General features: G+C 47.0%; 1 protein-coding gene across 3 annotated transcripts in view; it reads right to left on the bottom strand.

Annotated features, from left to right (window-relative positions):
• Nucleotides 1-25,396, bottom strand: part of LOC130294527 (dual specificity tyrosine-phosphorylation-regulated kinase 1B-like) — a 113,947-nt gene that overhangs the window by 75,676 nt on the left and 12,875 nt on the right. Inside the window, exon 1 of one of the 3 annotated variants that reach the window (XM_056544458.1) lies at nucleotides 30-312. The exons of the other annotated variants lie outside the window; for them this stretch is intronic. The gene's annotated coding sequence lies outside the window, so the exon portion shown is untranslated. Of the gene's footprint in view, nucleotides 1-29; nucleotides 313-25,396 lie in introns of those variants that run through there. 3 annotated transcript variants of the gene reach the window in all.

Below are 25,396 nucleotides of genomic sequence, written 5' to 3'. Positions count from 1 at the left end.
CCTCCCCTCAGCCCCCGGCCGGCTCTTACCTCAGGCGCAGCGGCTGCCGGTCCTCGGGCGGGCGCACATCCTGACTCTCTGCGGAGGCCGAGGCCGGAGCGGGTCCTGGAGGCAGCCCCCGGCGTCCGCTCCCTTCCCGTCCCCGGTGCTGGAGGAGGAGGGGCGGCGGGGGGAGGGGGGGCTGTCAGTCGCCGCCGCCTCTGCCCCGCTCTCCGGCTCCGCCGCTCAGCAGAGGTTTTTTTTTTTTTTTTTTTTTTTTCCCAGTAATGCAACACAAAATGGCTGCGAAAACAAACCGACGCAACAGCCGCTGAAGAGAAATCACGTGAGTGCGCATGCGCAGAGTCCCGCTGAGCGATAGCCCAAGCGCTCTCCACCGCCTCCGCTTTGGGGATTAGAGGCTGCGTCATTGAATGGGACACGCCCCCTTAGTGACCGAGCCACGCCCACTGGTCTCGTGCTGCATTCAAAGCTGGGCGGCGGAGCCGAAACGTTTATGGGCTAGAAATAAGGAAAAGATAAAAAAAAAACTATGTAAGAAAAATCTAAGCATAGAAAAACATATAAAGGAAAAAAAAAAAAAAATATATATATATATATATATATATATATATATATATATATATAATTTTTTTCTTTATGTTTTTCTATTCTTAGATTTTTCTTATATAGTTTTTTATATCTTTTCCTTATTTCTAGCCCATAAACGTTTCAGCTCCGCATGCGCACTCACGTGATTTCTCTTCAGCGGCTGTTGCGTCGGTTTGTTTTTGCAGCCATTTTGTGTTGCATTACTGGAAGAAAAAAAAATGATATATATATATATATATATATATATATATATATATATATGTAAGGAAAATATAAGTATAGGATAATATAAAAAGAAATTTGCTCACAAATTTGAGACTTAGACTAGGTTCACACTACGGAATCTCCAGGCAGAAAATTTCCACCCGGAGATTCCGAGTGCGGCCAGCGCTGACTGAATCAGTCGGCGCTAGGACCGCGCGGACACTGCAGTCTCCAATAGACTGCAATGTGTTCCGTGGGTATTTCCGCCTGAAGAAAGAGCAACCCCTTTCTTCAGGCGGAAATTTCCAAGCGGATTTTCCGTTCACAAATTCTGCTTCACAAATTCCGAAGTGTGAATATGTGAACGGAAAATCATTCACTACACTAAACATTTTAGAAAGCAGAATTTCCACCTGCAATTTCAAAGAGGTATTGCGGGCGGAAATTTCGTAGTCTGAACTTAGCCTTATTCTCAGCACACCAGTTTAAAAAAAAAAAAGTGCCAATAAAAGTGGGTGGGGTTTACAAGCAGTGGGCGTGGTCTCCAACCTTCTGACCAATTTATTAAGGTTACATTCACATGTAATGTCTCCTCTCTTCGGATCTGATACTTATTTATGTTGATATTTATTAATATTTGATATTAATTTATAATCATTTAAAGGAGAGCTCCAAGAAAACCTTATCACCTATCCTAAGAATAGGAGATAAGTGTCAGAACACAGGGTTTCGACCACTGGGACCCCTGCGATCTCCTCTATGGGGTCCCGACTTTCCTCCTGAATAGGGCGTGCCGACCACCACACAAAGAGATGGCGGACACGCCTCCTCCTCAATGCATCTCTATGGGAGAGCCGAAGCGCTGCACTCGGAATGTCGGCCATTGCTTTGTGCGATGGTCTACACATTCCATTTAGAAGGAGAGCAGGGACCTTGTACAGGAGATTGCAGGGGGTCCCAGCGGTCAGACCCTCAATGATCTGACACTTATAAGTATTTCTATCCCTGAGTACTCATTAAACTGAATTAAATCTGCAGCATCAAATTCACAAGTGCGTCCTTTGCTGCATATTTTCTGTGGCTTCAAAGGTAGCAAAATCAGCTGCAGAAAATCTACAGCAAAAAAGACATGTGTGAACTCACCCTTAGGGTATGTTCACACGAGCGGATTCACAGCATATTTTACGCTGCAGATCTGTCGCTGAAGGACCACTGTATGCTGCCTTTACAGGTGCCTGCTCGGAGCGGCAGTACGCTGCTACGAGCAGACACACTGAAGCGATGTGCTAGATGCCGGGCATGCGCGGTGTACTTGCACACATCGCGGCCGCTCCCCCTGCTCTATGAGCTAGGCTGAGAGCTGCCGCGATGTGCGAATATACTGCACATGCGCCCGGCGACTCGCACATCGCAGTCTGTCTGCTCGTAACGGTTTGCCCTCTAAAGACATTTATGATGAAGATCCTCAACTACAGAGCTTGGCCATCACCCACAGTGAGTCTGAATACAGCAGCACTGTGCTTACTTGAAGGGGTACTGCGGGGGGGGCGGGGGGTTTCAAATCAACTGGTGCCAGAAAGTTAAACAGATATGTAAATTACTTCTATTGCAAAATCTTAACCCATCCAGTACTTATCAGCTGCTGTATAATACAGAAGAAGTTGAGTTGTTCTTTTCTGTCTGACCACAGTGCTCTCTGCTGACACCTCTGTCCGTTTCAGTAACTGTCCAGAGCAGAAGAGGTTTGCTATGGGGATTTGCTCCTACTCTGGACAGTTCCTGACATGGACAGAGGTGTCAGCAAAGAGCGCTTTGGTGATAAGTACTGGAAGGTTTTTTTTTTAATAGAAGTAATTTACAAATTAGTTTAACTTTCTGGAGCCAGTTGATATGAAAAATATTATTTTCCGCCGGAGTACCCCTTTAACTGTTGCTTTACAAAAAGGGGCACCATCCATTCTAATGATTTTGTAAACAGTCATGCATCTAAACTGTTCACAAAGATTATGATAAGAAGAGACTTTCTGGGACTAATTGGGAACCAACCAGTCATTACACACCTCAGAAAAGAGGGACTACGCTGCAGACAGTCTCAAAGCAGGATCAAATAAGTCTGGAAAGCAGGATGGAGGCGAATGGGAAATGCGGGAGATCAGGGCTTGGTAAGTATGTTTTTCTTTTTTCCCCCACCCAAGCAACACATTATTATTTATTTTAAAGGCTGGAATACTATTTAAGACTTCCAATGCTTAGAGGTATCTGAACAAGCTGCAGTAAGGCAATGTCACAGTGCCAACACCAACAAGTATCGAAGACCAAGGCATAAATTCTATGTAGAGTCTTCCTGAGTTATTTAGAAGTTTTTATTTTAAAGGAGTATTCCCGGATTTTTTTTTATTATGCTACTGGGGCTGTAAAGTTAGTGTAGTTCATAATATAGTGTCTGTACATGTGTTTGATGGCAATTCTGTGATTTTTGCCCCAATGCTTATTCTTTACAGCATACAAAATGACTGTGGTCTCTGGTTTCCCCAGGTTGCAGTGCAGCCCCAGACTTTACATCACTAGGCAGGTGTTAGGAGGGAGCCTTGTCTTTGCTTCAGTGGGTGGAGAGACCGCTGGGTGGGAAGGATATCATTCTGCAAGGAACTGTAGTTTTACAATAGCTGGAGGCACCCTGGTTAAAAACACTGGTCTATTGCATGGTAAGGAGCACAGGTGTGTTTCAATGGGTGGGGTGGCTGATGTGTGGGAGGGAGAAAAATGACCTCACACTTACAAACATGGAATCATGGGACTTGTAGTATAATAACCAGTTCACGAAAAAATATCCACAGCTTTATGGTTGACTCAGAACATAGCAGTTTAGCTCCAAGACAAGCGCAAATCCTTCATAAGCATGTCCATTACTGTTTGGCAGGTAAGTACTAAAATCACCTTATGGTGGAGAACCCCTTTAAGCTTGGCAAGCTATTGTTTTTTTTGTGGGTAAAAAATTTGTGCCAGTTCAAATTCAAGGAGCTCATGCTCCCAGGTACCCGTAGATATGTGTATGTGATCAGTCAACCCGTCCATCCATGAGCATTAGGTAAAGGTAAGAAAATATGAGAAGGAAGGTTCAACTGGAGCATGATGGCTACCATAATGGCTACAATACCAGCGTCAAATGACAATGTACAGGTCAATCAATACTGGACCAGTTCCATCATTGCCGACAGAACATTTAGTACTAGTAAATGAGCCACAACAATTATGTCTAGGCCTGCACCAAATAGTCCCCGAATCAGTCCCTTACCACAGTGGGGGATGCAGGGTTGTCCAACAACCATGGACCAGGTCTCCTAGATTGTTTAAAAAGGCACCATACCAACAAAGTTATAAGGTCCTGCTGCTCAGCACCTCCTGGTCTCCTCTCAACAAGGATTAGTACCTGCCTCAGCCACAGATTGGTTGGTGGTCACGGGCGGATAAATAAAGGGGAGGCAGAGGGTGTGGTTACACCTGGACACCTGAGGGGGGGATTAACTTTTTCCTATATATGGACCAGTACTATAGATGACAAATTTTGCATAGGTTCCCTGCAGTTACAAGTTACAACGCTGAATGGGCACTTCCTTATACTGAGGCTGAGACCAGGCCGTTGTGAACAGCAGGATCGGGGGCCATGGGACCAGCATCGGCAGGGGATCGGTGAAAGGTTACTATAACTTTCTTTACGTTTCTCACCCCAGACTGGCCACAGTAAAAAAAAAAAAAAAAAAGGTTTTCTTAACCACCCCTTTAATTTCATGTCTTGTTTACAGTTCTATCAATATATTTCTAGGTTACATCTGTTTCTGGGAAGGCTGAATGAGTAATACTCTTGAATAATATAGAAAGGATGAAAATATTTGGGGAAAAAATTCTATAAAAACCTTGAATTTTATATTGTGAATGAAAGATTTGTATGTGTCCTGACCCTGGTGAGTGGCCTTGAGAAGAAAATAAGAGAGAGGCGGCCATGTTGTGTGTGTCACCGTGATATACGTGACCAAACAGAAGACCTGGATGAGTCACGGTTACTGTGCGAGAACTATTATAATAGATGCTGAAGAGTCCTGGGGGCCACAGCTACCAACCCCCACGACTCGCTGCTATGCCTACTACTTGCCCCTCCTCGTCAGTTCTGCTGAATACTTATAAGTGACCAGCAGGACCGGTTGTCTCATGAAGTTCGCCTCATGGATGTCATAGGGGGGGGGGGGGGGAGGTCCCCATTGTGGTAGGCGGAGCTCATACATGCTCGTCCAGCATTTAATACTAAATTTGCCCATTTTCTGTGTAGTGGGCCCCAGAGGTTGAGATGTCTGGGCAGCAGCGGTGTTCTAGGGCAATAACAACTGATTACTTTACGATGGTTAGAGAAGAAGGTGGAGCCAAGTATGCTTCACATTCGGTGGGTGCCGTACCAGCAGAACAGTATGCAGACATATACCATGGCGATCCCGTGCCATTTCCACTGATCTTAACGGACCAAACAGCCTATCTAGCATATACAGTTTTAATTTTTTTTCGAGGGTACACATCGAGGGGTATACAGCGGAATAAATTCACATACTGTTCTGCTGGTATGCTGATATATACCCCCAAACATAGGCTTATTTATCTGACAGTAAAATTGCCATAATATTGCAGTGTCCTGGGGGAAAAGAAAAGTTATAAAAAAAAATATGAATAAAAACCATTTAAAGGGGTAGTCCAGTGCTGAAAAACGTATCCCCTATCCTAAGGATAGGGGATACGTTTCAGATCGGGGGGGGGGTCCAACCACTGGGGCCCCCCGCGATCTCCTGTACAGGGTCCCGGCTCGCTGGCCAGATAGTGGGTGTCAACCACCGCATGAATCGGCGGCCGACACGCCCCCTCAATACATCGCTAAGGCAGAGCCAGAGATTGCCGAAGGCCATAGAGTTGTATTGAGGGGGCGTGGCAGCTGCCACTTCGTGTGGTGGTCAACACACCCCCTTTCCCGCGGGCTGCTTGGGCCCCAGCGGTCGGACCCCCGCGGTCTAAAACTTATCCCCTATCCTTAGGATAGGGGATAAGTTGTTCAGCACTGGATATCTCCTTTAAATACCTCTGCCCCCTCCTATTTATCATACAAAAAAAATCTTTAAAAAAATAACAGATGATATCTCTGCGTGTTATGTTATTTATAATATTATTTATTTTGCACAACTGTGCGGGAGCACAGATGAGAGTGAAACTACTGTTTGGGAGCATTATTACAGGGGTTATGTACAGCGAGGGGAGCTATTATGGGGGTAGCTACTGTATGGGGGCACTATTATGAGAGAATTTACTGTCAGGAGAAACTATTATTATATTATTAGGGGTAACTACTGTGTGGGAACACTATTAGGAGATAACTACTGTGTGGAGGCACTATTAGGGGGTAAATATGGTGGGGACACTATTGGGGAAAACTACTTTGTGTGTCACTATTATACAGGTATCTACTGAGTGGGCACAACTATGGGGGGATGTAGTCTATTATGGGGTAATCACTGTGTGGACACTATTAGGGGGTTAACTATCGTTTGGAGCAAACTCTATTTGGGGGGGGGAGAGAGGTAACTACTGTGTGGAGCCACTTGTCACGATTCGGCTGGCAGGAGGTGGATCCTCTGTGCCAGAGAGGGATTGGCGTGGACCGTGCTAGTGGACCGGTTCTAAGTCACTACTGGTTTTCACCAGAGCCCGCCACAAAGCGGGATGGTCTTGCAGCGGCGGTAGTAACCAGGTCGTATCCACTAGCAACGGCTCAACCTCTCTGACTGCTGAAGATAGGCGCGGTACAAGGGAGTAGACAAGAGCAAGGTCGGACGTAGCAGAAGGTCGGGGCAGGCAGCAAGGATCGTAGTCAGGGGCAACGGCAGGAGGTCTGGAACACAGGCTAGGAACACACTAGGAAACGCTTTCACTGGCACAATGGCAACAAGATCCGGCGAGGGAGTGCAGGGGAAGTGAGGTATACATAGGGAGTGCACAGGTGAACACACTAATTAGAACAACTGCGCCAATCAGTGGCGCAGTGGCCCTTTAAATCGCAGAGACCCGGCGCGCGCGCGCCCTAGGGAGCGAGGCCGCGCGCGCCGGGACAGGACCGACGGAGAGCGAGTCAGGTACGGGAGCCGGGGTGCGCATCGCGAGCGGGCGCCACCCGCATCGCGAATCGCATCCCGGCTGGAGGCGGTATCGCAGCGCACCCGGTCAGTGGATCTGACCGGGGCGCTGCAGTAGCGAGGATGTGGCGAGCGCTCCGGGGAGGAGCGGGGACCCGGAGCGCTCGGCGTAACAGTACCCCCCCCTTGGGTCTCCCCCTCTTCTTGGAGCCTGAGAACCTGAGGACCAGACTTTTGTCTAGGATGTTGTCCTCAGGTTCCCAGGATCTCTCCAGGACCACAGCCCTCCCAATCGACCAAGAAATTTTTTTTTCCTCTGACCGTCTTGGAGGCCAGTATCTCCTTTACGGAGAAAATGTCAGAGGTACCGGAAACAGGAGTGGGAGAAACAAGTTTGGGAGAGAAACGGTTGATGATGAGTGGTTTAAGAAGAGAGACATGAAAGGCATTAGGAATACGAAGAGAAGGAGGAAGAAGAGGCAGATATCCGCACAGGCACAGTAAGGCGTGGAGAAGCAGAGTTGACATCAAGAACTGTCTCACCTTTGTGCGGAGTCAGCGTACGTCTTTCCAGGCGGGGAGGACGGATAGGACAATCCTTCAGGAAGTGTTCGGTACCGGCACAGTACAGGCAAAGATTCTCCATGCGGCGTCGTGTCCTCTCTTGAGGTGTCAAGCGAGACCGGTCAACTTGCATAGCCTCCACAGCGGGAGGCACAGGAACGGATTGCAGAGGACCAGAGGAGAGAGGAGCCGGGGAGAAAAAACGCCTCGTGCGAACAAAGTCCATATCCTGGCGGAGCTCCTGACGCCTTTCGGAAAAACGCATGTCAATGCGAGTGGCTAGATGAATGAGTTCATGCAGGTTAGCAGGAATTTCTCGTGCGGCCAGAACATCTTTAATGTTGCTGGATAGGCCTTATTTAAAGGTCGCGCAGAGGGCCTCATTATTCCAGGATAATTCGGAAGCAAGAGTACGGAATTGGATGGCGTACTCGCCAACGGAAGAATTACCCTGGACCAGGTTCAACAGGGCAGTCTCAGCAGAAGAGGCTCGGGCAGGTTCCTCAAAGACAATTCGAATTTCCGAGAAGAAGGAGTGTACAGAGGCAGTGACGGGGTCATTGCGGTCCCAGAGCGGTGTGGCCCATGACAGAGCTTTCCCAGACAGAAGGCTGACTACGAAAGCCACCTTAGACCTTTCAGTAGGAAACTGGTCCGACATCATCTCCAAGTGCAGGGAACATTGCGAAAGAAAGCCACGGCAAAACTTAGAGTCCCCATCAAATTTATCCGGCAAGGATAGTCGTAGGCCGGAAGCGGCCACTCGCTGCGGAGGAGGTGCAGGAGCTGGCGGAGGAGATGATTGCTGGAGCTGTGGTAGTAGCTGCTGTAGCATCACGGTCAGTTGAGACAGCTGGTGGCCTTGTTGCGCTATCTGTTGCGACTGCTGGGCGACCACCGTGGTGAGGTCGGCGACAACTGGCAGTGGAACTTCAGCGGGATCCATGGCCGGATCTACTGTCACGATTCGGCTGGCAGGAGGTGGATCCTCTGTGCCAGAGAGGGATTGGCGTGGACCGTGCTAGTGGACCGGTTCTAAGTTACTACTGGTATTCACCAGAGCCCGCCGCAAAGCGGGATGGTCTTGCAGCGGCGGTAGTAACCAGGTCGTATCCACTAGCAACGGCTCAACCTCTCTGACTGCTGAAGATAGGCGCGGTACAAGGGAGTAGACAAGAGCAAGGTCGGACGTAGCAGAAGGTCGGGGCAGGCAGCAAGGATCGTAGTCAGGGGCAACGGCAGGAGGTCTGGAACACAGGCTAGGAACACACTAGGAAACGCTTTCACTGGCACAATGGCAACAAGATCCGGCGAGGGAGTGCAGGGGAAGTGAGGTATACATAGGGAGTGCACAGGTGAACACACTAATTAGAACAACTGCGCCAATCAGTGGCGCAGTGGCCCTTTAAATCGCAGAGACCCGGCGCGCGCGCGCCCTAGGGAGCGAGGCCGCGCGCACCGGGACAGGACCGACGGAGAGCGAGTCAGGTACGGGAGCCGGGGTGCGCATCGCGAGCGGGCGCCACCCGCATCGCGAATCGCATCCCGGCTGGAGGCGGTATCGCAGCGCACCCGGTCAGTGGATCTGACCGGGGCGCTGCAGTAGCGAGGATGTGGCGAGCGCTCCGGGGAGGAGCGGGGACCCGGAGCGCTCGGCGTAACACCACTATTATGGTGGAATCTGCTATCGGAGAAACTATTATAGGGTTTCTACTGTTAATGGGGAATCTACTGTTTAAAGAAACTATTATAAGCAAACTACTGAGTGGGGTCAGTATTAGGGGGTAACTACTGTGTGGGGTACTATAAGTAGGATAAATACTGTGTAAGGACACTATTATGTGGTAATCTACTGTCTGCAGGAACTACACTAGGGTAATTACTATGTGGGGACAATATTAGGGGGGTGTCTTTTGTGTGGGGCACAATTCGAGGGGTAATTATCGTGTGAGGCACTCTTAGGGGAGTAACAACTGTATGGGCGCACTATTGGGAGTGGTAAAATACCGTCTGGAGAAACTATGAGGGGGTTACTAATGATATGGGAGACTATTATAAGGTATCTACTGTGTGGGGGAACAATTAGGGAATAACTACTATGTAGGGTCACTGCTATAGGGTTTCTACTGTCTAAAGGAATAATTATGGGGTAATTACTGGGTGGGGACACTATTAGGGGGGTATCCATTGGTGAGGCACAATTAAGGGGGTAAATATCATGTGAGGCACTCTTAGGGGTGTAACATCTGTATGGGTGCAATATTGGAGGTTGTAAACTATCATATGGAGAAACTATGATGGGGTAATTAATGTTATGGGAGAGTCTACTGTTTGGAGAAACTATTATAAGGTAACTACTGTGTGGGGGAACAATTAGGGGATAACTTGTGTAGGGGCACTACTATAGGGTTATCTACTGTCTGAAGGAATAATTATGGGGTAATTTCTGTGTGTAGATACTATTGGGGGGTAGCTATCTTGTGGGGAGCTGTTAGAGGGGTAACTAATATGTGGGGGCACGCTGTTTAGAAGGCACTATTATTGTGGGGGCACTATGGATTTGAAGTTTTATATTATTCAGTATTAGGTAATATGTGGTCATGGTTCAGCTGTACTATTTGTCTGTATAGAGTTATAATTGATAATATTGGTATCGGTGATACTGGATTTTATCCAGTATCAGTATATGGCGTCATTATTTTGTCACTGTGTGGCGGTAATATGTGGTTATGATGGGGCGATACTCATGATGTACACGTCTGATGGAGGGTTTAGCCATAAACAGATCTTACAGACTGTGAATAATGTGTCCAATTTCACACCCTTTGGGTATGGCCAGAACAATGGGCTTATGGGTGGTCACTGGGAACATAAGAGTAAAGAAACATGGGGAGCGGTGACAGCTGGGCCCACGGCCCGGACACAGATGTCGACTTCCAGCAGTTTCCTGTTAGAACCTGCTGCTGTAAATTAGGAACAATAACAGAACAATCACCACCATGTATGGATGAGGACTAGAGATGAGCGAACTTACAGTAAATTCGATTCTTCACGAGCTTCTCGGCTCGGCAGTTGATGGCTTATCCTGCGTAAATTAGTTCAGCTTTCAGGTGCTCCGGTGGGCTGGAAAAGGTGGATACAGTCCTAGGAGACTCTTTCCTAGGAATGTATCCACCTTTTCCAGCCCACCGGAGCACCTGAAGGCTGAACTCATTTACGCAGGATAAGTCATCAACTGCCGAGCCGAGAAGTTCGTGACGAATCGAATTTACTGTAAGTTCGCTCATCTCTAATGAGGACGTATAAATGACGCCTACGTCTTAACGATAGCCATCTTTTAATGAATATGAAATAAGAAGTTATAAATCATAAGAGAAAAACCTCAATCCCCACATACCTGTGGCCATCCAGATGTGGGGCAGAGAGCAGCATCTCACTGGGGGGTACACAGCTGCCGGTCACTGGTTGTCATGTAAGTACATGCTCTCACAACAGAACTGTTTTTATGTGTGGATTTAGACATATACAGTGATCCCTCAACATATGATGGTAATCCGTTCCAACTGGACCATCGTTTGTTGAAATCATCGTATGTTGAGGGATCCGTGCAATGTAAAGTATAGGACAGTGGTCTACTATCTGCGGACCTCCAGATGTTGCAAAACTACAACACCCAGCATGCCGTTTATGCGATGGCCCCGACATACAAAAGCATCGTATGTTGATGCTGCCTTCATCATGCGATGGCCTCTGAGAGGCCATCACATGTTGAAATTTTCATATGTCGGGGCCATCGAATGTAGAGGGGTCATTGTATTTCAAATGTTAAAATGGCAAGAAGTCTTATTGAAAAGTGTTGCATGCAAAAAAAAAAGAAAACTGTAGGATTATTTTTTTTTGTAAAATAAATCCAATGTGTAAAGATGGCTTAGAATATATATACTGTATATATACAGCCATGTAAAGATGGCTTAGAATATATATACTGTATATATACACCTACCCTGAGGCTGTGCTCAAACACTGCGGTTTTTGTCTCCCTCATAGAAACATAGGATGTGCCGGCAGATAAGAACCATTCAGTCCATCTAGTCTGCCCATTATGAAGCAGTGGCGCAAGCTCAGCCACTGCTTCATTCACCCTCTATGGGACCACTGGACTATGTTCACCAGTCCCATGGGGTGTGAATGGAGTGGTGGCCAGTGGTCACTCTGGAATTGTAATCTGTGGGGCTCCCAGCTGTCAGACCAACACCATCAGATAGGTATCACTCATCCTGTGGATAGCAGATAACTACTAGTCTTAGGATAATCCCTTTATTCACTGTAAGGCTGGGTTCACACTACAGAATCCGCGGCCAGAAAAGTTCAGGACAGAGATTCTGAGGGTGGTCCGCGCCGTCTGAATCAGTTGGCACTAAGATCGCATGGACATTGCCGTCCCGATAGACGGCAATGTCAGAAGCGCAGATTCCGCCCGAACATTGAGCAAGTTCAAACGCCAAGACTACAGTGAATAAAACGCCACAGTGTCAAAATACTGCGATTTTAAAAAAATTGCCGCAGAGCCCAAAAATGCAGAAAAACGCCAAAGACAAACACAGCAAGTGGGTATCACTTTCTGCAATTTCCTACTGACTTGCAGCTAACATCTGGCTGCAGTGTTTTTTTCACCAAAAAATTGCCATGGGCCAGTTAGAGCTGGCCTGGGGGTCTATTCACAAGGTTGAATTTCCGTGTGCGGAATTGTGCACAGATTCCGCATGTGGATTCCGCCTCAAATTAAAGTCCAATAGACTTCTATGGGATTCCGCACTCCCATTCACACTTCTGAATTTCCGCAAGTGGATTCTGCACCAATTCCGCACAAAATCCGCACAAGCCAGAAACCACCCAAATGAATGCGGAAGCGGAATTAGTGCGGATGTGCGGAAATTCTGCCAGAAAATTACAGGGCGGACATCCTGCAGACAGAATCTGGACTACCACGCCAGAAACATCTGCGGCAGAAATTCTGCGGTGTGCACAGTGCAGCAGAATCCCATCAAATCAATCAAATAAAATCAATGGGACTCCACACAGCGGAAAGTCCGTGCAAATTTTTTTTTGCAGAATTCCGCTGTGTGAACATGGCCACAGACTGCATTCCACAAGGAATCTTCTTAAAGGAGAACTGTAGTGCAACATAACTTATCCCCTTTCCGAAGGATAGAGGACAATTTATAGATTGCGAGGGGTCCGACCGATGGGGCCCCCCGCGATCTCCTGTATGTGACCACCGCAGTCTGCAGGAAGCGCTGTGTCGTCCTTAGCATGGGATACATGGAGGGGGCGTGTCGGCCACCGCGTCATGCAGGGACGGAACGCCCCCTTCCAGCATACTGCTGCGGCCCTCTACAGGAGATCGCGGGTGTCCCAGCAATCGGACCCTCCGCGATCTATAAGTTATGCCCTATCCTTCGGATAGGGGATAAGTTATATTGCACTACAGTTCTCCTTTACAAAAGATTCCCATGTGAGGCATTTATGGCATTTTCACAGGCTATGCCATAAATGCCAGACAGGTGTCCACTCCCTTATTGAGAGGGTGGGGGTCTGCATTGTCTGCTGCCCCTATTTGCTAATTCCTGGCTTCCACATCCTTTATACACTTAAAGGGGTTATCCAGGAAAAAACTTATATATATATATATATATCTCAACTGGCTCCAGAAAGGTATACAAATTTGTAAATTACTTCTATTAAAAAATCTTAATTCTTTCAGTACTTATGAGCTGCTGAAGTTGAGTTGTTCTTTTATGTCTAAGTGCTCTCTGATTACGTGTCTCGGGAACCGCCCAGTTTAGAAGCAAATCCCCATAGCAAGCCTCTTCTACTCTGTGCAGTTCCCGAGACAAGCAGAGAGAGAGCGCTGTTGCCAGACAGAAAACAACAACTCAACTTCAGCAGCTGATAATTATTGAAAGGATTAAGATTTTTTAAAAGAAGTAATTTACAAATCTGTTTAACTTTCTGAAGCCAGTTGATATATATATATAAGTTTTTTCCTGGAATACCCCTTTAAGTGAAAACGTGTCAGCTTTGCGCTGTGTCGACCGCGGCACATAGCGGCATCTCCGACTCTCCCATAGAGGTGCATAGAGTGGGCGTGTCAGCCACCGCTTTGTGCCGTGGTCAACACAGCATCATTCATGGGAAGAGCCAGGACACCAGCAGGAGATCGCAGAACATCAACCGCCAGCCCCTACCCCCGCCATCTGACACTAAGAAGGTTTTTTTTTTTTTTTTACTAGAGTACTCCTTTAAAAAATATAGTCATGGTTGTACGGACATGGCAAAAATTAAGATTAGTTGGGGTCGAGCTGGGAGAAAAGAGCACTAAGCGTGTTCTCCCGATTCTGTGCCATGTGATCAAGACAGACTTACAATGCAAGTCGATGGGACTGTCTCGGTCGCGCTTCTCTTTCTGCTGTTTCTAGTGATCAGTCAGGGTCTGAACACCCAGACCCTGACCAATCAAAATATTTAAAGGGGTACTCCGGTGAAAACCTTTTTTCTTTTAAATCAACTGGTGGCAGAAAGTTAAACATATTTGTAAATTACTTCTATTAAAAAATCTTAATCCTTCCTGTACTTATTAGCTGCTGAATACTACAGAGGAAATTCTTTTCTTTTTGGAATGCTCTCTGATGACATCACGAGCACAGTGCTCTCTGCTGACGTTATTATAATAATAATAACGCCTTATTTATTGTTGTCCTTAGTGGGATTTGAACCCAAGTCCCCAGCACTGCAAGGCAGCAGTGCTAACCACTGAGCCACCATGCTGCCCTTAGCATACATCTGCTATGCATGGTTGCTAAAATGGACAGAGATGTCAGCAGAGAGCACTGTGCTCGTGATGTCATCAGTGTTCCAAAAAGAAAGGAATTTCCTCTGTAGCATTCAGCAGCTAATAAGTACTGGAAGGATTAAGATTTTTTATTAGAAGTAATTTACAAATATGTTTAACTTTCTGCCACCAGTTGATTTAAAAGAAAAAAGGTTTTCACCGGAGTACCCCTTTAAGATTAGTTGGGGTCGAGCTGGGAGAAAAGAGCACTAAGCGTGTTCTCCCGATTCTGCGCCATGTGATCAACACAGGCTTACAATGCAAGTCGATGGGACTGTCTCGGTCGCGCTTCTCTTTCTGCTGTTTCTAGTGATCAGTCAGGGTCTGAACACCCAGACCCTGACCAATCAAAATATTTAATATGTCTCTAGGACAGTTATTTCCAAACATTGTGCCTCCAGCTGTTGCAAAACTACATCTCCCAGCATGCCCGGACAGCCTTCGGCTGTCCGGGCATGCTGGGAGATGTAGTTTTGCAGCGGCTGGAGACGCACTGAATGGAAAACACTGCCCGCACATATTAACTATATAAATAGGCGACACATGGAGAGTTGTGGGCAACTTTTCCTTTTATATTTAGTTCCACTTTAAGTTGTGAGTCACTACAATGTGCCGCTGTTAACTTGGATGTTATGACACCCGATAAACGCTGTCACCTGCTGTATTGAGTCGGCTGTTTATAGCAGATTATTCAGTCCTAAAGAACTGTAATCCATGTCGATAACCCCAAAATGACCAAGACATAAAATAATAGCCACACAAGTTATATATACGTACAACTCCCCTGCAGTCACCACACATGACCCCGGCCTTATACAGCTGTTCTGCTATCGCGCCTCCCACCAGATAAAAAAAAAATCAGAAGCCCGATGGGTGATCACAGAATTGTAGAAATCTTTGTTTATTTATTTAAAAGGAAAAACATAAATCATGCAGTGACATAAGTATTCATACCCTTTATTCAGGACTTAGTTGAAGCCCCTTTGGCAGTGATTTTGGCCTCAAGTCTTCTTTGAATCTTTACCCCAGTCTGAGGTCCAGAGCTCTCTGTATAAGGTTTTCATTAAGAATATCTCTGTACTTTGCTCCGTTCAGCTTTCCCTCAACCCTGACCAGTCTCCCTGTTCCCCCAGACATGATGCTGCCCCCACCATGATCACTGTAGGGATGGTATTGGGCAGGTGATGGGCAGTGCCTGGTATCCTCCAGACATGATGCTGCCCCCACCATGATCACTGTAGGGATGGTATTGGGCAGGTGATGGGCAGTGCCTGGTTTCCCCCAGACATGATGCTGCCCCCACCATGATCACTGTAGGGAGGGTATTGGGCAGGTGATGGGCAGTACCTGGTTTCCTCCAGACATGATGCTGCCCCCACCATGATCACTGTAGAGAAGGTATTGGGTAGGTGATGGGCAGTACCTGGTTTCCCCCAGACATGATGCTGCCCCCACCATGATCACTGTAGGGATGGTATTGGGCAGGTGATGGGCAGTGCCTGGTATCCTCCAGACATGATGCTGCCCCCACCATGATCACTGTAGGGATGGTATTGGGCAGGTGATGGGTAGTACCTGGTTTCCCCCAGACATGATGCTGCCCCCACCATGATCCCTGTAGGGATGGTATTGGGCAGGTGATGGGCAGTGCCTGGTTTCCTCCAGACATGATGCTGCCCCCACCATGATCTCTGTAGGGATGGTATTGGGCAGGTGATGGGTAGTACCTGGTTTCCCCCAGACATGATGCTGCCCCCACCATGATCTCTGTAGGGATGGTATTGGGCAGGTGATGGGTAGTGCCTGGTTTCCCTCAGACATGATGCTGCCCCCACCATGATGATCACTGTAGGGATGGTATTGGGCAGGTGATGGGCAGTACCTGTTTTCCCTCAGACATGATGCTGCCCCCACCAGGATCACTGTAGGGATGGTATTGGGCAGGTGATGGGCAGTGCCTGGTTTCCTCCAGACATGATGCTGCCCCCACCATGATCACTGTAGGGATGGTATTGGGCAGGTGATGGGCAGTACCTGGTTTTCTCCAGACATGATGCAGCCCCCACCATGATCACTGTAGGGATGGTATTGGGCAGGTGATGGGCAGTGCCTGGTTTCCCCCAGACATGATGCTGCCCCCACCATGATCACTGTAGGGATGGTATTGGGCAGGTGATGGGCAGTGCTTGGTTTCCTCCAGACATGATGCTGCCCCCACCATGATCACTGTAGGGATGGTATTGGGTAGGTGATGGGCAGTGCCTGGTTTCCCCCAGACATGATGCTGCCCCCACCATGATGACTGTAGGGATGGTATTGGGTAGGTGATGGCAGTACCTGGTTTCCCCCAGACATGATGCTGCCCCCACCATGATCACTGTAGGGATGGTATTGGGCAGGTGATGGGCAGTGCCTGGTTTCCTCCAGACATGATGCTGCCCCCACCATGATCACTGTAGGGATGGTATTGGGCAGATGATGGGCAGTGCCTGGTTTCCTCCAGACATGATGCTGCCCCCACCATGATCACTGTAGGGATGGTATTGGGCAGGTGATGGGCAGTGCCTGGTTTCCCCCAGACATGATGCTGCCCCCACCATGATCACTGTAGGGATGGTATTGGGCAGGTGATGGGCAGTGCCTGGTTTCCTCTATACATGATGCTGCCCCCACCATGATCACTGTAGGGATGGTATTGGGCAGGTGATGGGCAGTGCCTGGTTTCCTCCAGACATGATGCTGCCCCCACCATGATCACTGTAGGGATGGTATTGGGCAGGTGATGGGCAGTGCCTGGTTTCCTCTATACATGATGCTGCCCCCACCATGATCACTGTAGGGATGGTATTGGGCAGATGATGGGCAGTGCCTGGTTTCCTCTATACATGATGCTGCCCCCACCATGATCGCTGTAGGGATGGTATTGGGCAGGTGATGGGCAGTGTCTGGTTTCCTCCAGACATGATGCTGCCCCCACCATGATCACTGTAGGGATGGTATTAGGCAGGTGATGGGCAGTGCCTGGTTTCCCCCAGACATGATGCTGCCCCCACCATGATCACTGTAGGGATGGTATTAGGCAGGTGATGGGCAGTACCTGGTTTCCTCCAGACATGATGCTGCCCCCACCAGGATCACTGTAGGGATGGTATTGGGCAGGTGATGGGCAGTGCCTGGTTTCCTCCAGACATGATGCTGCCTCCACCATGATCACTGTAGGGATGGTATTTGGCAGGTGATGGGCAGTACCTGGTTTCCTTTAGACATGATGCTGCCCCCACCATAATCACTGTAGGGATGGTATTGGGCAGGTGATGGGCAGTGCCTGGTTTCCTTTAGACATGATGCTGCCCCCACCATAATCACTGTAGGGATGGTATTGGGCAGGTGATGGGCAGTGCCTGGTTTCCTTTAGACATGATGCTGCCCCCACCATAATCACTGTAGGGATGGTATTGGGCAGGTGATGGGCAGTGCCTGGTTTCCTCCAGACATGATTCTGCCCCCACCATGATCACTGTAGAGATGGTATTGGGCAGGTGATGGGCAGTACCTGGTTTTCTAAAGGAATAACGCTTAGAATTAAAGACAAAGGGGGAGATTTATCAAAACCTGTCCAGAGGAAAAATTGCTGTGTTGCCCATAGCAACCAATCAGATCGCTTCTTTCATTTTTGAAAGTGAAATTTGAGAAATGAAAGAAGCGATCTGATTGGTTGCTATGGGCAACTGAGCAGCTTTTCCTCTGGACAGATTTTGATAAATCTCCCCCAAAATCTTCAATCTTGGTTTATCAGACTATAGAATTTTGTTCCTTTCAGTTTGATCCTTTAGATACTTTTTTTTAAATAAACTCCAGATGATTTTCATGTGTTATTACTGAGGAGGCTTCTTTCTGCCATAAAGCCCAGATTGTGGAGGCTGCAGTAAGGCTAGGTTCACACTACGGAATTTCCGCCTGCAATTCCACTTTGAAATTGCAGACAGAAATTCCGCTTACTAAAATGTATTGTACAGTGAATGGGTTTCCGTACACAAATTCACACTTCAGAATTTATGAAGCGGAATTAGTGAACGGAAAATCCGCTTGAAAATTTCCGCCTGAAGAATGGCGGTGCTCATTCTTCAGGCGGAAATACTCGCGGAACACATTGCAGTCTATTGGAGACTGCAGTGTCCACGTGTTCTTAGCGCCGACTAATTCAGTCGGCGCTGGCCGCACTCGGAATTTCCCGTAGAGTGAACCTAGAGTAATGCTTCTGGACCTTCTGGAAGTTTTTCCCATCTGCACACAGGATCTTTGGAGCCGGAGATTACCGAGTACAGCACTCCGGCTCTCCCATAGAGTTGCATTGAGGGGGCATTGTATAGATGTAATATTTGGGCATTGTATAGTTCCGTAATTTAGCATTGTATAGCTATATTATTTGGGCACTACATGGCACTATTGTTCGGGCACTGTATAACAGTATTACATTAGCACTGTATATAATATTTATTTGGGCACTGTATAGCTGTATTATTTGGACACTACATGGTGGTATTGTTAGGGCACTGCATAACAGTAGTAGATCAGCACTGTATATAAATCTATTTAGGCATTGTAAAGCTGTATTATTTAGGCAGTACATGGAAGTATAGTGAGCGCACTGCATAATAGTATTACATAAGCACTGTATATAAAATTTATTTGGGCATTGTATAGCTATTTTATATTAGCATTTTATAGCGGTATTATGTAGGCACTACATAGTAGTACTGTTAGTGCATTGTATAACTACAGTATATACAGGGATATCTATTTAGGCATTGTATAGCTATAATATTTGAGCATTGCATAGGTGTATTTTTTGGTCACTACATGGTAGTTGTTACGCCGAGCGCTCCGGGTCCCCGCTCCTCCCCGAAGCGCTCGCAGCGTTCTCTTATTCACAGCGCCCAGGTCAGACCTGCTGACCGGGTGCGCTGCGATATTGCTCCCAGCCGGGATGCGATTCGCGATGCGGGACGCGCCCGCTCGCGATGCGCATCTCGGCTCCCGTACCTGACCCGTTCCCCTCAGTGTCATCACCTGTGCACTCCCTACTTATACCTCACTTCCCCTGCACTCCCTGGCCGGATCTTGTTGCCATTGTGCCAGTGAAAGCGTTTCCTTGTGTGTCCCTAGCCTGTGTTCCAGACCTCCTGCCGTTGCCCCTGACTACGATCCTTGCTGCCTGCCCTGACCTTCTGCTACGTCCGACCTTGCTCTTGTCTACTCCCTTGTACCCTTATCTCAGCAGTCAGAGAGGTTGAGCCGTTGCCGGTGGATACGACCTGGTTGCTACCGCCGCTGCAAGACCATCCCGCTTTGCGGCGGGCTCTGGTGAAAAGCAGTAGCAACTTAGAACCGGTCCACCGACACGGTCCACGCCAATCCCTCTCTGACACAGAGGATCCACCTCCAGCCTGCCGAATCGTGACAGTAGATCCGGCCATGGATTCCGCTGAGGTGCCGCTGTGAAGTCTTGCCGACATTTCCACGGTGATCGCCCAGCAATCCCTACTGATCGCCCAACGAGATCACCAGCTGTCGTACTTAACCACCACGATACAGCAACTTCAGTCACAGATACAGCAGCTGCTACAGCAACAACCATTTCCTCCGCCGGCTCCTGCACCTCCTCCGCAGCGAGCGGCCATGGATTTCGCTGAGGTGCCGCTGTCAAGTCTTGCCGACATTTCCACGGTGATCTCCCAGCAATCCCTACTGATCGCTCAACGAGATCACCAGCTGTCGTACTTGACCACCACGATACAGCAACTTCAGTCACAGATACAGCAGCTGCTACAGCAACAACCATCTCCTCCGCCGGCTCCTGCACCTCCACCGCAGCGAGCGGCTGCTCCCAACCCCCGCTTGTCCCTGCCGGACAAATTTGATGGGGACTCTAGACTCTGCCGTGGTCTCCTGTCTGGGAAGGCCCTGCCATGGGCCACACCACTCGGAGCACCTCTCTCACAGTATCCTTTGCAAAATACCTCTGTGCCTCCCACCGTGGAGGCTATGCAAGTGGATCGGTCTCGCCTGACCACTGAAGAGAGGATTCGCCACAGAAAATGCCTCACGTCTGCTCCCAGTCCCGTCAGTCTAACCTCAGTGTCTCCTCCTTTACCTGGTCTCCCCAAGGCCTATCTGGACTATGCTGTGTCTCCTTCTCATAGCCCCCGTCCTGTTAACACTCTGCCCCGTGCCAAGCTTTACCCTCTTCCCTCCCTCCCCACCCCCACGCCTTCTTGTGTGCCCGCTGTTGATGGGGTTTCCCGGGACTTCGCCACCGTCTGGAAAAAGACTCTAAAATCCCTCATACTAGCCTCATCCCGGGTGAAGAAGCATGCCGAAAAAAAAAGAAGAACTCCTCCTGTTTTTGTGTGGCTCTCCACCAAGTATATCCGCTTCCGTGTCCCCAGTTTTAATCTGGGACCACGTTATCTTGGACCCTTTGTAGTTAAGTGCCCAGAGGAGAGATCTTGGGAACCTGAGGACAACATCCTGGACAAAAGTCTTATCCTCAGGTTCTCAGGCTCCAAGAAGAGGGGGAGACCCAAGGGGGGGGGGGGGGGTACTGTTACGCCGAGCGCTTCGGGTCCCCGCTCCTCCCCGAAGCGCTCGCAGCGTTCTCTTATTCACAGCGCCCCGGTCAGACCTGCTGACCGGGTGCGCTGCGATACTGCTCCCAGCCGGGATGCGATTCGCGATGCGGGACGCGCCCGCTCGCGATGCGCATCTCGGCTCCCGTACCTGACCCGTTCCCCGTCTGTGTTGTCCCTGTGCGCGCGGCCCCGCTCCTTAGGGCACGCACGCGCCGGGTCTCTGCAATTCAAAGGGCCACTGCGCCACTGATTGGCGCAGCAGGCCTAATCAGTGTCATCACCTGTGCACTCCCTACTTATACCTCACTTCCCCTGCACTCCCTCGCCGGATCTTGTTGCCATTGTGCCAGTGAAAGCGTTTCCTTGTGTGTTCCTAGCCTGTGTTCCAGACCTCCTGCCTTTGCCCCTGACTACGATCCTTGCTGCCTGCCCTGACCTTCTGCTACGTCCGACCTTGCTCTTGTCTACTCCCTTGTACCGCGCTTATCTTCAGCAGTCAGAGAGGTTGAGCCGTTGCTGGTGGATACGACCTGGTTGCTACCGCCGCTGCAAGTCCATCCCGCTTTGCGGCGGGCTCTGGTGAATACCAGTAGCAACTTAGAACCGGTCCACCGACACGGTCCTCGCCAATCCCTCTCTGGCACAGAGGATCCACCTCCAGCCAGCCGAATCGTGACAGTAGTATTGTTAAGGTAGGGCACTTTTTAACAGTATTACATAAGCACTGTATATAATATTTATTCGAGCATTGTATAGCTGTATTATGTTAGCATTGTATAACTGTATTATTTAGTAATTGTATAGCTGTATTATTTTAGCATTGTATAGCTGTATAATTTTAGCATTGTATAGCTGTATTATTTGGGCATTGCACAGCTGTATTATGAAGGCACCACATGATGGTATTGTTAGGGCACTATATTCCAGTATTACACTCGTACTGTATATAAATCTATTTAGGCATTGTATAGCTGTATTATTTGGGCATTGTATAGCTGTATTATTTGGACATTGTATAGCTGTATTATTTGGGCATTGTATAGCTGTATTATTTGGGCATTGTATAGCTGTATTATTTGGGCATTGCAGTGCTGTATTATTTAGGCATTGTATAAATGTATGATTTGGGAATGGTATAGCTGTATTATTTTAGTATTGTATAGCGGTATTATTTGGGCATTGTATAGCGGTATTATTTAGGCATTGTATAAATGTATGATTTGGGAATTGTATAGCTGTATTATTTAGGCATTGTATAGCTGTATTATTTTAGCATTGTATAGCTGTATTATTTAGGCATTGTATAGCTGTATTATTTGGGCATTGCATTGCTGTATTATTTAGGCATTGTATAAATGTATGATTTGGGAATGGTATAGCTGTATTATTTTAGTATTGTATAGCGGTATTATTTGGGCATTGTATAGCGGTATTATTTAGGCATTGTATAAATGTATGATTTGGGAATTGTATAGCTGTATTATTTAGGCATTGTATAGCTGTATTATGTTAGCATTGTATAGCTGTATTATTTGAGCATTGCAGAGCTGTATTATGAAGGTACCACATGATGGTATTGTTAGGGAACTATATTCCAGTATTACACTAGTACTGTATATAATATCTATTTGGGCATTTTATAGCTGTATTATTTGGGCATTGTATAGCTGTATTATTTTAGCATTGTATAGCTGTATTATTTAGGCATTGTATAAATGTATGATTTGGGAATTGTATAGCTGTATTATTTAGTTATTGTATAGCTGTATTAGTTGGGCATTGCATTGCTGTATTATTTAGGCATTGTATAAATGTATGATTTGGGAATTGTATAGCTGTATTATTTAGTTATTGTATAGCTGTATTATTTTAGCATTGTATAGCTGTATTATGTTAGCATTGTATAACTGTATTATTTAGTAATTGTATAGCTGTATTATTTTAGCATTGTATAGCTGTATTATTTTAGCATTGTAGAACTGTATTATTTAGTTATTGTATAGCTGTATTATTTAGGCATTGTATAACTGTATTATTTAGTTATTGTATAACTGTATTATTTAGTTATTGTATAGCTGTATTATTTAGGCATTGTATAACTGTATTATTTAGTTATTGTATAGCTGTATTATTTTAGCATTGTATAGCTGTATTATTTTAGCATTGTATAGCTGTATTATTTTAGCATTGTATAACTGTATTATTTAGTTATTGTATAGCTGTATTATTAAGGCATTGTATAACTGTATTATTTTAGCATTGTATAGCTGTATTATTTAGTTATTGTATAGCTGTATTATTTTAGCATTGTATAACTGTATTATTTTAGCATTGTATAGCTGTATTATTTAGGCATTGTATAACTGTATTATTTAGTTATTGTATAGCTGTATTATTTAGGCATTGTATAGCTGTATTATTTAGTTATTGTATAGCTGTATTATTTTAGCATTGTATAACTGTATTATTTTAGCATTGTATAGCTGTATTATTTGGGCATTGCACAGCTGTATTATGAAGGCACCACATGGTGGTATTGTTAGGGCACTATATTCCAGTATTACACCAGCACTGTATATAATATATATTTGGGCATTGTATAGCTGTATTATTTGGTCACTGCTATCACTGTATCATGTGGAAAATGTACAATCACATTATTTGGGTAATCCCCGGGTGTAGAACTATATAGTAGTTTGTGAATGTCCATTTTTTCAACTATATTACTGACTATTGTAGAAGTTGTATCAGATTTTTTCTATCAGCTATTTCCCTTCACCTCATGGTAAAGGTCGGGTGAATTAAGGTAACGTTCCTCTATAATGGACACCAATGGTTCAGGATTTGGTATTTCATGTCGCTCAACCTCATTAAAGAGAACGTTCTCCTTAGATCTCTACCGGGACAGGAGACCTGGCAGCTTCTGTTCAGTTAAAGAATGTTCCTGGCAACTTCTGATTGTCAATTTGTGGTTCGCTGTGAGAGAACATGGGGCACCGCTTCACTCCGGGCAGAGTATTTATAACCCGTCACCTTTGACACAGCTACAAGTCCGTCTCTCTTTGCTTCTAAGTTTAACATACTCATAAATGCTCCTCCTGATTGACCCTTCAGAAGAAGGAATGTCTCTCATACTACCACCAAGGTGACCCTGGTCGGGGTTGTCATTGAGAGTCCTGCTCTGAAGGACAAGGATGGGGTTGAGATTGCAGATGGTGCTTAAGGGGGTACTCTGGTTGGTAAAATTTGTTTTTAAATCAACTGGTGTCAGAAAGTTATTCAGATTTGTAGATTACTTCTATATAAAAATCTTAATCCTTCCAGTACTTATCAGCTGCTGTATGCTCCAGAGGAAGTTGTGTAGTTCTTTCCAGTCTGACCACAGTGCTCTCTGCTGTCCAGGTCAGGAACTGTGCAGAGCAGAAACAAATCCCCATAGCAAACCTCTCCCGATCTAGACAGTTCCTGACACGGACAGAGGTGTCAGCAGAGAGCACTGTGGTCAGACTGGAAAGGACTACACAACTTCCTGTGGAGCATATAGCAGCTGATATGTACTGGAAGGATTAAGATTTTTATATAGAAGTAATTTACAAATCTGAATAACTTTCTGACACTAGTTGTTTTGATTTTTTTCCCCTCCACAGTACCCCTTTAGGGTACGTTCAGACGAGCGGGTTTACAGCGTATTTTATGCTGCGGATCTGCTGCTGAAGGACCTCTATATGCTGCCTTTACATGTGCCTGCTCGGAGCGGCAATACACCGCTACACTGAAGCGATGTGCGAGTTGCCGCGCATGCACGGTGTACTCACACACATTGTGGCCACTTCCCCTGCTCAATGAGCTAGGCCGAGAGCTGCCACGATGTGCGAGTATACTGCGCATGTGCGGCGACTCGCATGTTGCAGTGTGTCTGCTCGTAGCGGCGTATTGCCACTCTGAGCAGGCACATGTAAAGGCAGCATATACAGGTCCTTCAGCGGCGGATCCGCAGCAAAATACGCGCGCTACCCAGGGACTAAGAAAAGCTGGATGACAGCCCCAAAGGCAATGTTTTCCAACCAGCGTGCCTCCAGCTGTTGCAAAGCTACAACTCCCACCATGCCCGGACAGCCAAAGGCTTTGCAACAGCTGGAGGCATGCTGGTTGGGAAACACTGCTTTAAGGACAATTGACTGAGTCTTCTGAAGGCGAACACCATTATCAGGACCCTGCCAGCCCTTTGTATGTTGTTTAATATGCACCATTCACATCCGACTTCTGCTGGTTTTCTACGGTAAAAAGCTATGTTCACATGACCGAAAATATGCAATTCAGATTGAATTCTGTTCCGCAAAGTTTGCCGC

Source organism: Hyla sarda, chromosome 10, assembly GCF_029499605.1.
Source record: "Hyla sarda isolate aHylSar1 chromosome 10, aHylSar1.hap1, whole genome shotgun sequence".
Taxonomy (NCBI): domain Eukaryota; kingdom Metazoa; phylum Chordata; class Amphibia; order Anura; family Hylidae; genus Hyla; species Hyla sarda.
The sequence above is the reverse complement of the archived record's forward strand: the minus strand, read 5'-3'. Positions and strand labels throughout refer to the sequence as shown.